Raw genomic sequence first — 11,198 nt, 5'->3', positions numbered from 1 at the left:
TCAAATATTATGTCCTAAGTATGAAATTGACAAGATATAAAAAAAACTAGTTAATTATTCTATAAGTGCTAAAAGGTAAATATTAAAGACATTGGCAAAGAAGTCCCAAAATGCTTTGAAAAAAATTAGCATGCTTTACACTATCCCTTATGCAATTATGGATGTTGAATATATTCAGTATCAGAAGTTGAATATTCCTGTTAAAGCACTTAAAACCCTTTCCAGTAAATCAGTCATCAGAATTTCAGAAAATCAATTACGCAGTAAGTTTTAAGAAATAAATTTTTGTGAATTGACCTAGTTAGTCTTGAATAAATGTTTACCATGATCATCATTTTTATTACGATCATTATCATTATTAACTACAGAAAACAGTCCAAGCGCATTGGGGTAACATATGCACACATAAGGTTGATTTGGCCAGTCTTCCCTATACTTTTCCGTATCAGTACTTGTCTTCCTGCTTTTGGCCCTCCTAGAAGCAACAATATCTTATTTTACTTTTTATCTCTAGCTGGAAGCATAATAACTTAAATATAGAAATTTAATAAATGTTTGTTGTTTTTTTAAAAGGCTAGTGTAATCTAAGCAGTGTTCAAAACTTTAGCAAGTTTTTATATATGTCTTTATATATGTGCATCATCAATCCTAGCATAAGAGTCTGCAAACTATAGCCTTCACATGGGCCAAGTCCAGCTACCTGCTATTTTTGTAAATCAAGTTTCACTGAAACAAAGCCACATTCCATTCACTTAAGTATTGTCCATGGCGGCTTTCAAGCTAAAATGGCTTAATTTAGTAGCAACAAAGATTTGTATGGCCCACAAAGCCTTAAAAAATTATTATCTTGCCTATTACAGGGAAAGGTTGCCTCCACAGATCTATGATTATAAAGGTTTTATTAATACCAGATTTTTTTTCATTTTAGAAGCTTGGAACTTGCTAGAAAATAGTAATTATGGGAAATCAAGATCCACTCCTGGAAAGTTAATCACCATTAGAAGATAAAGGATTCTGTATCTTCATAGGTTTTCTCTCCCATTAATTTAAACTACCTGCACTCATGTTTTCCTTTCCACATATCTTTCCATCCATAAGGTAGTGCTTTCATTTTTATTTTATATGCAATTAATATGACCCAATTTTCTAGCTCATAGATTATTATTATTATTTAAATCAAAACTAATTTGAGCCTCCTTTATCCCTCTCTCCTCCAGTGGGTTGGCACTCCTATTAATAACCTCAAATCTCCAGATTGTTTACTCACACCATTATGTCCTCATCAGTCAGCATCATGAATGGAGCTAGAACTCACAGGGAAGGTAGAAGTTTTCATACATGCTGTCTGGAAAGCACCATTGCTTCAGAATCATCCACTACCTTGGCATGTTACCAAAATGATGTATGCAGCAATTATCTGGCCAATCCAAAGTGATTCTGTGCTCACTGCTGTCATCATAATTGCCATTGGAATGTGAAGCCAATGGAAATAACCTGAGAATTAGCCCTAAGTGTAAGTCACATTTTACCTCTTCCCCTTAACTAGATCAATCTCCTAATGGTGAGGACTCTTCTACTGAGCTCTATGGCACAGCATTTCTATCTAAAACACTTACTTGACACAAAGTGTCTGACCTTATATTTAAACTATGGACAGTGAAGGAAAAGAGGGCCTGTCCTCCATCTCATTCTGACCAATACATGCCTTAATTCACAGGTCTTGGCTCTTTATTTACAGTCACACACAGTCTTTTCCTTCTAAGCAAACTCACGACTCTATGATGGCCATGTCAGGGAAGGGGTGCAGATTTATCCATGTACTTGTCCACTGTTTATCTGCCCTTATAGGAGTTTAGTCTTTGTTGGTCATAAACCTAGGCTCAGCATTTTCTTGGTCAACTTGTCTTTTGGGGAGAGTCTTGGTTTTGTTTTCTTTCAGGTAAACTTATTCCAGACCAATGTCAATCCATCAGAAATATTCTAATAACCCTAAATCCCCAAAGTAAAGGATTTTTATCTTTTTTGTTTAAGATCCTTCTTCACCCTTTTGCAGTTTCATCTTTTCAGCAGCTTTAGAATAGTATTGCATAGTATTTGGTAAAAGGTGGGATTCCCACTGTTCAGTCCGAATACTGCTTTATTATTATACTCTTTCCCTGGGACAGGATGCTAATTTTATGTGCTGAAAAGAATGGAGTGATTTCTCCCCAAACAAAAGAAAGTGCTCTGAATTTACTTGTTCTCTTGACCTTTCAACATAGTAGGAACTACAGATTTAAAATGTAATTCTCTGTAACAACAGTCACCAAAAATATATATGCTCTGCCATTTCAAGAGCACTACTATATAAAGAAATTGAAGCAAAATTCAGCAAAAAATTTGTTCCAAAGATTGCATTGAAATGTCTTTCCATATACAAACATAATTAAAATTAACTCACTGAATTTAAACAAATGTTTAGTAATTGGTTTGGAGCAATACAACGTTCTAATCCAGTAATTCTATGGACTTGGCTCCTTTTAGTCATTCATTCTTTCGGATTCTTTTGCGGTTGTTTTCTTTATTTCTATCTAGGGTTTGTTGAATTATTTCTACAAGTTCTGGACTCAGCCTGATATTGCAAAAAAGTGATTTTCTCTTTTTTAATCTAATTTATTACTTTAAAACATTACTTGAAAAGTATCTGAATTAATTTAGAATTTTGAACTGCCTACTTGTCCTCACCATCAATTGGTTTGTTATAGGCTCAGAGAGCGTTCTTTGGAATTGGGAAAAGAAAATGCAAATGAAAGTGTGCATGCTCTGTCTGGTGGATTCTGTTGGCAGAAATTGTTTTAGGCAGTAAAGAACTGTTGCTGCCTAGGAACAGATTGAAATTGCATTATAAAAAGGATCCAGACTTTATGTTTTCCAATACATGTTTTTTCCCCACACTATCTCTTTTAAAAATGAAATACTTTATATTCTCCAAGGAAGTTACCTTCTAAAAACCCACGTACAAATGCTTTAAGATGCACTAGCCTTTTCTACAAGATCTTGGGCTTCTATTACTGGTCCAAACTGGGCATATTAGAATTAGTTGTTCCCCATTCTTCCATATTTTGACAATTTTCTTATTTGGTCTTAAAGACATGAGAGATAGGCCATCTTCTTTTATAGCGTTTGACATGTCACATAATCTTTTTGGATTTGTTTCCTTTTCAATTGAGTGAAAGGATTTGGCTGCCAAAAATTATTTGTGAAATGGATTCCCTAATAAGGTCTGGCATACCTCTAAAATGATATGATTCTATGAGAATTAAAAGATGTTGAAACTTCTTACTCATCGCTGAAGATACCGATGTTGTATGCTAACCAAAACATATGTAGCAAAAAATGACAATTCCCTTAGAATTTAACCTTACCATTGCTTTGGAGGAAATTTATAACAGCACAGGTAAAATGCAGATAGTGGCTGGGCAAGAAAGCAAATTTGAACAGATGCTGTATAAATATCATCAAGCTCTGAAGGGATAAAACAGAGAAAACCTGTGAAGCAAACAAAGCTGTATAGTCCAAAACTGGAAAAAAAAAAAAAAAAAAAAAAAAAAAAAAAAAAGGAAAAGGAGAGAAACTACATAAAGTAATAACGTTAAGGAAAACTAATGGAGACTATGTCCATGGCATAGGAAGCATCACATAAGTATTACAAGATAATGACAAATGTGTTGATGAAATACTAGCCTGGGAACAAGGAGCAGGCAGGTCAGCTGGGTCTTGGTCTATATTCCTTCTTTCACGTGACAGAAAGAAAGAAACTGTTTTTAATTGTTCCTGTGTGCCATGAATTGTGCTTATGCTTTCATATGTATAATTTCATCCAGTGTCCAGACCAACTGTAGAAAACAGGTTGAAGTTATTTCTGTTTTATAGAATAGAAAATCTGAGGCTCAACTAAAAATGTAAGGAACATGGGGAAGGTCATACTACTAACTTAAAAAATGGTTAAGAATTTGAATCCCAGTTTGTCAGATCTCTAAACTTCTTTTCCTCCCACTCAATAACTTTTGTAATAATGGAGATATTTTTACTGTCTTCAGGTTAAATTGCATTTTCCAAATTAGCAAAATATAATATTCAGTTCTGAGATACACATAGTTCTTCACATTTTAACATAAATCATGATCTGACTTGACAAGTAATTGTATGTCATAGTTTGATTAGGAATAATCTTAAATTTCTTAGTGGTACATGGGACAGTGTTATTTTTTTAAAAAAAATGACACTTTAGATTTATATTTATTGAAGTATGATGATGTTTACATCTTTAGAATTAAGTTTAAATAAACAACATTATGTTCTTTCAAATGTAGCAAGTCATGAAAAATAGGGCGCTTGTTTCTGTGTTCACAGAGAAATAAGAAGTGTGGAATCTATGTCCCTATTCTCCATTGCCTGATACTTACCAGCGACTGCAATGCCCTTACATGATGGGATGCTTGACCAAAGGAAAGGAAAGGTACCAAAGGTCAAATTATTTAAGTTTAAGCTTCATACTAAATTATGACCTCTTACCAAAATGTTTTGGTTTTAGATAAAACAAAACCCTTAATGAAGTATTTTAAACTTTGCCTGTAGGATCTGAGAATGGTCATGATGGCTTACGTTAAACAAAAGGTGGAAGAAAGTACATAAAATCACATTTTTCTTTAATAAATTATACTTTACCAGCTCACATAGTCTGCATTTAAACTTACTATAATATGGGTTATAGTTAATCCTACATGTCAGCTTAATTGTCTGTGCTACGTAACGCCCAGATCTTCTGTAACAGTAAAGATTATGTTGACTCAAAGAAGAAATTTCGAAGATTCAAGTTTCCCCCAGGTCCGTAGGTGAATGGAAGCGTACTATATATAGCATTGATCTACATACCATTAACTTTATAATAATGGTGCAAAACAACAAAATCAACACTGTAATGTATTGAGTCCTTTCAGTGTGCATGGCACTACAGTAAGATGTTACACCTCACTAATTCCTCTCAATTCTGGACAGTCAGTATCCATTTTACAAAGAGAGAACTGAAACTTAGAGACTTTAAATAACTTACAAAGTTTCCTCGCTCATTCCCACAAAATGTTTTATTGAGAACCTATGAGGAGACAGTCACTGTGATGGGCACTTAATAGAGCATACACAGCACGTGTATAGCCAGGAGTCTAGCCAGGTTTGTCTCACAGCATTGTTTGTGTTTTAACTCTGAGTATTGAGATGACTATCATTTGGTAGTAATTTACTTGGTAGTAATTACAACACTAACACCAGCTTATAAAGTTGTTTTGGTTGTACATAAAGCAAACTATAGCCAGGATCCTAAAATACTTGCCATTTCTGATATGCCCTTAATTGGCATGCACGAAATACTCTAGTAAAGGCAAATGTATGCTTATCGTAACTACGAGGTAAGGCTTTGGGTCTAAATACTTGTCTGATCACTTTCTAAGTGAATCTCCATTTTGTCCTTATGTCAAATTTTTTTTTCTTTGAGTGGGTAAAGAGGAAGCCTTGACTTCTCTTGATGTCAGGTTATGAGGCCCATACTTCCATATAGGCTTTTTTTTAAACATAGTTTTAATTTTTTATTTTTAAAAGAGTATGAGCAGGGGAGGGGCAAAAAGAAAGGATCCCAAGCAGGCTCCACAGAGCACAGAGCCCGACATGGGACTTGAACCCATGAACCATGAAATCATGACCTGAGCCAAAACCAAGAGTCCCGTGCTTAAATGATTGAGCTACCCAGGCTCCCCCATATAGGTTGTTCTAATCTTGTTGTAAGGCAGTACATCTGTCATTTAAGTTTATAGTTATTCAGAGATGATTTTGTCCTTTTTTAAGAGATCAGTTGCATACCAGAAAGGCACCACATACATAATTTTGGATCACTTTTCCAGTCCTATCAACAGCTTCTGTGACTCTACCTGAAAATGTGAAGTGGGAGGTCTATTAGTTACTTCTGTGGCATTGAACAACTCCCAGATCTTAGTGGAGTGCAACAATAAATACGGGACTGCTCATCAAAGGTAGTTCAACAGGACTTGGCTGAACATGGTTGGGCTTTGTTTAGTTTTGGTCCACATATCTTACGTCCTGGGATCCCAGCTAAAGGAACAGCCACCATTTGGGCATGCTTTCTTTAGTTAGATAGTGGAAGTGAAAGAGTGACCAGTAGGAACACATGATACCTATCATTGGTTCTGTATGGAACCAGCATATTGTCACTTCTCACATGTCCAAGCCCAAAGGCAGTGGGGTAGAGTGTTCTATATCACAACAGTGAATCAGAGCAAGGTTGGGAAAGGAAGGAAGAACCATGAAGAAATAATACAATCTACCATAAGCAATTTAACTATTAAGAACCTTTCACTAAAATCTCTTTGATATTATCCAGAAGCCAATAAATTGTTGTCAATTCAGTTTTCTACAAAATAATAAAATTAGCTAAACCAAGAAATCATCTTTGCATTTTATTTTCTATCTCATACTTTATTTATCTTGCAATGCACCTGTGTCCCAATAATGGAATCAATTTAGTAAAATCCATAAATTACCAGATGTCAAAAATACATCATTGAATCATCTGTAAGGTCAATACTACAAATATGTTTTCTTCAAGGACATTCAGGTCCTTCTTCCCCCACAGATAGGTAGTAATTTTAAGCAAAATGTCCTTGCCCTCCTTTGTTCCCAATGAGAACATAAATTTCTAACATTTACATACAAACACTTGTGCAAGATACAGTGTTTTAAACTTACAGAGGCTGGAAGGCTAAAATTTTCTTCCCCAAGTTCCCTTAGGGCAAAGTTTTGGCCAATGAAATGTATGTGACATCTGCCAGAAGGAGCTTTGATAAAAGATTTTTTAAGAAAGAAAACAGCTAATCTAGCCTCTTTGACCCATACTCCTGCCTGTCATATGGTGCAATGCCTAGAGCTAAATATGAGCAAGCAGAAAGACACCGGGTCTCATTCCTGGTGACACTGGAAAACCATCATTCCAGTCACTCACTGCTGTCTCAAGATTTTATTTTGCATGTCTCTTTCCATACTATAGTTAGAACTGGACAGGGACAATATCATCAGTGCTTAGACAGAGCCTGGGTTTCTTCAGAAGCTCCGATCTGAGGAATCCTTCTCCCGCATCTCATGTTGCTACTTCACCTGTAGAACCCTTTCCTACTTTTCTGGAATTCCAAGTGGCTATCAAGACCTATAAAACATGGAGAATTCTGGCTGCACAACAAAGAAAACCCTCAAATACACATGTCTACTGCAACAGATTTCAGACACCTTTGCCCTTTTCTTGGTTTGCCTTGGCAAAAGAAAAACTTCACTGCTATATTAATTAGGACTCCAGTTGCTAATGTGTTATTTCCCACTCTCCTCCTTTCTGCACATGTGGCCAGACTATACTCCCTAGCCTCTTACGGTTGGTTGGGGTCATATTACCACTTCTGGACAAGGAGTTGGTAATGGAAATGATGTGTTTCACTTTCTGACTTGGGTTTAAAGCATTTAATTGCTACTGTGAGACCCTCTAAAGCTCTCTCACTTCTCTCTGGCATGACAACTGGCTATATCATTTACTTGAGCTCCCAATTGGTTCTGATGAGCAAAGCTCTCCCTGCCAATCCATGATTGTTATGAAATATGAGAGATAAATAAATCTTTTTTTTTTTTTTAAGCCATTACAGTTGGGGGTTGTTTGTTACTGGACCATGATATAACCTATTTGGAATCATCCAAACCCAATAAAGGGAACTTCAGCACAAGGGGATATGGATTAGTCCATCGATTCCAAAGAAACTGAGTGTTCTAGCCACTGGCAGGACAGTGATTTCATCTGGGCCTCAAGAAGAGTTAGAACCAAAAACTGAATGTTGCAGAACTCTCTCTGTCTCTGTTGATCATACTTTTCTTGGTCTACTTAGCATCACTTCCTCTCATTGAGAACTTGTGCTCTTCACATGGAGAGAAATACGACCTTTGACAATCTGAGTTTTACAACTCACAGCTTCCATGAGTACAGGAATAGTGACTGAGATTGTCATTCTCTAGTCTCAAATTCCAAACTCTTTGGAAATGTATCTGATTGGGTCACCCTGAGTAACCATTAATTACCTATGTTTAGGAAAATGAGGTCATAGAAGAACATGACATAGATTTGTGTGAATGGAGTAGAAGAGGAAGTATTCCCAGGAAAAGAGAGGAATGTCAGATTAGTACCTCATAAATGTTAAAGTGTAGGATATATAGGTATGTATGTATATGTATATATGAAAAACATATTACATATATATATATATAAATATATATTTGAATATATATATATATATATATAGTCAAATTCGTTCAGCAAGATTTTATAGTATTCTTCCTTTAGTCTACATAAAATTGTCAAATTTCTTAGTGGAATATGATATTTCAAGTAAAGAATAAGCAACAAAAATTAAAGATAAATGAATTATACTAGAGATATGTATTAGTAGGCAACATTGAAAATATGTGTACAATTTGTAAGACATATGAAACACATTAATTTGTTCTATGTTTCTTGCTATTATATTAATTAACATATATGCTTAACTCAATCTGTGCTAGTTTATTATTTACTGAAATATATTTAATTCAGTCTTTGCTAGGACTTATCATACTGTATTATAAGTGATTTTTCTACTTGCTGTTTTCCTAGAGGCTGTGTGGTTGTTAAATGTGACAATTGTGTCATATTTCTTTCTATATACCAATGTATAAATTAAGAATCTAGAAAAATACTTACTGTAAGAATATATTAATCTTCCTTTTCAATCAGAAATATCCAATTTCAAAGTTGAAATAATATACATATTGCAGATTCTTTTTTCTTTTTCTGACTCTAAGGTTCTTAAATCTTAGGAGGCTGCTCAGATCAACACTTTGTCTTTTCATGAAACAGTGCATATAAAAATATAGAAAAGGTATTTTAAGTTTAGACAGCATTATAGAAGCAAAATCAAGTTTTAATTAGTGTTGCTAATTGAAAGCAAGAAGCAGCATAGATAATCTTTAACAATTACAATAACTTTGCTTGGGAATTCACATCAACCACACATATTGAATTTTTTAAGATTGAATCAGACTGCAAGTGACAGAAAAACTCAAATAACAGTGTCTTAAATAAAATAAAAGTTATTTTCTCTCTCACAACACAGTCTGCAGGTAGATGGTCCAGCGACAGGTGGTATGGCTGTCCGTGGTGTCAGGCACCCAGGCCCTTTTGTTAGTCTGTTCTGTATAGCCTCCATTCCTAAGCTCATTTGATTTTCCAAGGGGTCCACTCTTGGCCATGCCGTTGCCTTTCATTTGCATTTTATCTAACAGAAAGGAAGGAAAAGAAGGTAAGGGTGTTCTGTCTCCCTTTAAGAACATTGCCTGGAACTTGTACATACAGTTTTTATTTATTTGTCATTGGCAAGCACTTAGTGTTATAGCCAAAACTCCAAGCAAAGGAGTGTGGGAAATATAAAATTTGTTCCAGATGGTCATTTACCCAACTGAAAATCAAGAGCTCTGTCACATAGAACGGGAGAGGGAAAAAAGCATTATGAGGCAACCAGCAGTTTCCGCATAGTTAGCATATTCACTGACAACTTGACTTCTGCCTATTCCCACAATGGGCTCAACATCTTATATACTCATGTTTCAGCTTTACTCTGGCCTGTTCCCATAATGGACTCACACCTAGTGTACCCGTGACTACAACTTGACTCCTGCTTGAACACGTTATAGACTTTGACTCTGTGCCAGTGATATTATAGCACATTCTTGCCAAGGTGGGACTGAGGGCAAACATTCTTTCAGGGTATTCGTATTTCATTAAAAACCAAGTTTTACTCTGCTCTTAGAAACAGGGTCACAGTGGATAGTTGTGCAGGTTGTGCACACAGTTCAAAAAACAGTAAGGGGCTAAAATCCCAAAGAAAAGAGGTTTTGTATTTCAAATGCTTAGAAAATCAATCTTATTACAATTCTTATCTCAATTCTCCACCCAAATGGACTGTCTTTTTCTAATTTGTATAATTGGACTACATGTGCTGGCTGCAACTTTACTTAGGTGGGATTATGCATGTGTATTTAGGAACTAGCATGATTTTCCAAAGTATGGATTTAAGAACATTAATTCTTCAGAAATATTGAGACTGTCAGATGAGAAAATGTGTTTCATAGTAAAAATGTAAGTCAAACAATATTAAGAACTTTATTGCTACTAGCAAGACTTTTAAGGACCTTTATTATGTTAATCCATGTTTGGGAATATTCAAGGAGGGGATTCTTATATGCAATGATTCACAAGACAGTCATTTCTTTGTAATGTATCTTTCAGGGCACTGTAGTAAAATACTGATTTGGTGCAATGTTTCTGAAGTGTGGCTGAAAAGTCCTCTTCCGCACCCCCAAATTTATTTAATTCAGATTCTCCAGATGAAGGCCTTGTCAACCTGTATTTTTTTTTTAAGTGTACCTGTTTATTTTGAGAGAGACAGAGACAGCACAAGTGGGGAAGGGGCAGAGAGAGAGGAAGAGAGAGAATCCCAAGCAGGCTCCATGCTGCCAGCACACAGCCCGACACAGAGCTCAAACTCACAAAACCATGAGATCATGACCTGAGCCAAAACCAAGAGTTGGACGCTTAACCAACTGAGCCACCCAGGCATCCCGGCAGCCTGTATTTTTAACAAGCAACTCAGACCACTCTTATCATTAAGCAATTTTTGGAAACACTGACTTATAGAAATGCTTTTTCACTAGTAGTACATCAGAATCACCTGGGAAACTTGTTCAAATACACACTTACTGAGTCCCTTCCAAATTTATGAATCAGAGGAAGGAGTGCTTTCTCTCTAGTCAGTTCTTCTACTATTCACAGTTAAGAGCCATTGTTTTGGACCTAACTTTCTTATTCTTCATATGTTGCTATTGAGTTATACACCAAAGTATGGCCACATGGACATTTTCTTTCTTGGGCCTATTCCTTATGATTTATCAGGTTCTCCTGGGCATTAACTACTTCTTTCATGGCCAATGAGAAGGGGACTCGTAGCCATGCTTTATCTCAGAGCAGAGTTAGGAATAGGAAGATAGTAGGAAAAGGAAAGGCCTTGACTGTGGAATATAATCGA

The 11,198-nt window shown here is 35.7% G+C and overlaps 1 long non-coding RNA gene across 1 annotated transcript in view; it reads left to right on the top strand.

Moving 5' to 3' along the window:
* The first annotated feature begins 1,356 nt into the window (after positions 1 to 1,356).
* Positions 1,357 to 11,198, top strand: part of LOC147578998 (uncharacterized) — an 81,162-nt gene continuing 71,320 nt past the window's right edge. Inside the window, exons 1-2 of the long non-coding RNA XR_015253111.1 lie at positions 1,357 to 1,513; positions 4,393 to 4,498. This is a non-coding gene — a long non-coding RNA (uncharacterized LOC147578998). The remainder of the gene's footprint in view (positions 1,514 to 4,392; positions 4,499 to 11,198) is intronic.

Source organism: Puma concolor, chromosome B4, assembly GCF_028749965.1.
Source record: "Puma concolor isolate L17-30 chromosome B4, mPumCon1.1.hap2, whole genome shotgun sequence".
NCBI classification, from domain to species: domain Eukaryota; kingdom Metazoa; phylum Chordata; class Mammalia; order Carnivora; family Felidae; genus Puma; species Puma concolor.
This window is presented reverse-complemented; position numbering and strand designations above follow the sequence as displayed.